The sequence below is a fragment of the Bos grunniens genome, chromosome 10 (assembly GCF_055505025.1).
Source record: "Bos grunniens cultivar Pamir isolate PY7600 chromosome 10, Bosgru_T2T1.0, whole genome shotgun sequence".
Classification (NCBI taxonomy): Eukaryota; Metazoa; Chordata; class Mammalia; order Artiodactyla; family Bovidae; genus Bos; species Bos grunniens.
The window spans coordinates 85,164,994-85,168,100 of NC_141174.1; the positions used below are offsets into that span (position 1 = coordinate 85,164,994).

Sequence of the window (3,107 nt, forward strand, 5' to 3'; positions counted from 1 at the left end):
GTCAAAACAACCTAACCTACCTCCTAAAAGAACAAACAAAATTTAAAGGCAGCAGAAGGAAGGAAATAATAAAGTTAAAAGTCACGGAGTCTAATTGCAAAGCAAGAACAGTAATGATGACTCGCACGTCTCTATTGTGCGCCTGGCCTGGCTGCACCGCATGCCTCTCAAGTATGACTTGTCACTGTCGCCTGTGTCCAGGGTCACTCAGCACTTTTAAGGCCTGGTGCTTTTTTCTGTATCCATACCACTCAGTGTTCATTTGGAGAGTTAAGAAGGCCAATCAATAACATCCCTCATCCCCTCCCAGGTCTAAAGTTCATAAAACAGGGTTCAGGAGGCAGGTGATGAAAAATAAAATGTCCAAAATAACAAAGCTGGCTGTGGCTTAGAGGGGTGGCTGCAATGTTTCCTAATAATTCCTTCTGAATGAACCCCTACAAAACTTCAGCCCCTGTGCCCCCTGCAGAGACAGCTCCAGCACATTTAAGATCAGATCACAGGCCCCTCCCTGCAGGAGGCTGGGCTGGAGGCCAGGGCCGGAAGGGGCCGGCTGGGGAAGAACATTTCCCTTCCAAACTCTCCAGCTCCCCAATCCGGCACGTGCTCCCTCTCCAGGGAAACAATGGCCAGACAACACTGGTCCTAGAAAGACCAACCATCCCAATTTGCCCAGGACTGTCAGTTTCAGCACTAAAAGTCCCACATCCCAGGCAAGCCAGAGCAATCATCACCCCAGATGGAGCCCTAACATTCCATGAACAAGCTCTCAACAGAGGTTCCAGCCCAGAGGTTCCAGCCCTCCGAGGCTGGTCTAGGTTGGCTGCTGGGACAGGCCACGTCCTCCCAGTGTGGGCCATCACGGCTTCTGACCCATCCCTGGAAACCCACGCAATGTAGGGCATGCTCAGGTCCCAGCCTCCAGGCCTTCCCTGGGCATAACCCAGGAGGCTGCTGTCCAGCACAGCTCCCAGGCATCACTGGTCTGGCCAGGCTGCTCTGCCTGCTGTGCCCTTCAGCCTTACATCATTCTTGCCCAGGCATCTTCCTGCTAGCCTGGTGGCAATAATCCTCATCCCCTCCTGCTTAGGCAGCATCTCTGGAGTGACACACCTCACCTCCTATGAGCCTCCTGATGCAGGGCTCAGTGTTCCCTTGAACCAGAGAGCAAAGGGAGGCTTGAAATATCACCTTCCATGTCATAATCAGCCAGGACAACCAGGCCCCAGACCCAGTCTTACTGCCTCAGTGACTCTTGTCCTTGTGACCCAAGAAGAAGGAATGGGAAGGGAGAAAGGTGACCCGGAGATGGATGGCTTTAGGGGGAATAATCAGTCTATGACTTAGTATCTAAGCAAAGCCATGAGCAGGCCGTGCAGCCTCTCTGAACCTCACTTTTCCCATCTGTGAGATGGAGCAGTGTTCCCCCTATGGAGGTATCCAGGAGTACTGGAGATGTTAGTCTGGGTCCATGACAATGACAATGACCCTGGGTCCTTCCCAGTTGCCCTGCCTCTGGTGCCCTCAGGCTCTTGACAGTGACTCTGGGTCCCTTCTGGTTGCCCTACCTCTGGTCTGCTCAGGCTCTCCTAGCTCATTCAGGCTCTCCCAACACACATGCCCTAACAGACCACACCGTGGGCCCTTCAGCCCTGGATCACAGCTGGGTTGAGAGCCAGGTTCCAGGTGTGTGAGATCACTGGTTGTGTGAATTTTACATTACACGCTGCATTAAGACATCTGAGAGCTCTGGAGGACTAAAGCCACACCCCCTCTAGGAAGAGAGAGGGGGTAAACCAGGAGAGTGGCCCCTGTGACATCAGCTACCCGGGAGTCCTGAGGTAGGTCTGGGAGGAGCTGCCGGCATTTAGGAGCTGCTACCTGATCGCATTGGAATTGAGGCTGATTTATTAGCTGTTTTCCCCTCTATCGGCAGCCCAGGGCCAGGCTCTGGGGGGTTTGAGGGAGGAGGGGCCTAGACAAGGGGCCATCAGCCCAAATCATTCAGCCACAAGTCAAGAGGCACAGATTACACACTCACTAGCCCCAGTGGACAGGGTGGGGGATATAAGACCCAGGGAACAGACTTCTCTGGTGGTCCAGTGGTTAAGAATCTGTCTGCCATTGCAGGGGACACAGATTTGATCCTTGGTCCAGGAAGATTCCGCATGCTGGGGCCACTAAGCCCATGTACCACAACTACTGAGTCCATGCTCTAGAGCCTGGGACCCTCAACTACTGATCCTGCGCTCTGGAGCCCACACACAGCAATTACTGAAGCCCGCGTGCTCTAGAGCCTGTGCCCTGCAACGAGAAGCCGCTGCAATGAGAAGCTCGTGCACCGCAGCTGGAGAGTAGCCCTCGCTCTCCATAGCTAGGGAAAGCCCATGTGCAGCAATGAAGACCCAGTGTAGTTAAAAATAAAGAAATAAAAGACCCAGGGGGTGTGATCTCTGTTCTCAGGGGGCAGCCTGGGAATGATGGAAGAACTTCTGGGCTGGAGGTTTTCTATGGGAGGCCCCACAACCTCTAAAAGGGTGTTGAAAAGATTGCAATCTTTAGAGAAACTTTGGCTGTTGTTCACACAATGTCAACCTAATAGCCGTCTGCAAGGTGGGGACTTTAACTGAGGTGGGGAGTGGTAGGGCGGGGTGGTGTTTGCCCAGGGACCCTCAACACCATCTGAAAGGGAAGGAGAAAGGAGAAATGCTGGAGCAGACATGGGCCAACGTGGTAGGGCTTAGCTGTTTGCTGTGTTCTCAGTAATATCTTTTTCCATAGATTGTATATTATAAAATAAAAGCTGCTTCAACCCCTTCACAGAAACCAAGACAGGTTTGGGATAGGGACTTGGATCACACAGGGATAAGCTGGCACTCAACCCAGACCTCCCAGACCTCAAGCCCACCCTCTCAGCACACCCCATTGCCACCATGTCTCTGTCCTAATGATGGGGACGATCACACATCCTACAGATTCCGAGCCATCACACCCAATGGCCATTACAGTGGTACCCACACTAGGAGCTACTGAACAAACGGTGTTGGAATCACACTTCTGAAGGCTGAGCCACCCCCTACCCCCTGAGTCAGCAAGAAGGCAGACTT

General features: G+C 52.8%; 1 long non-coding RNA gene across 1 annotated transcript; it reads left to right on the forward strand.

Moving 5' to 3' along the window:
• The first annotated feature begins 1,250 nt into the window (after nt 1-1,250).
• On the forward strand, nt 1,251-2,440 carry LOC147365245 (uncharacterized). Its single transcript, XR_015133751.1, has 2 exons — nt 1,251-1,841; nt 2,131-2,440. It is a non-coding gene; the product is annotated as an uncharacterized LOC147365245 (long non-coding RNA).
• The last annotated feature ends 667 nt before the right edge of the window (nt 2,441-3,107 follow it).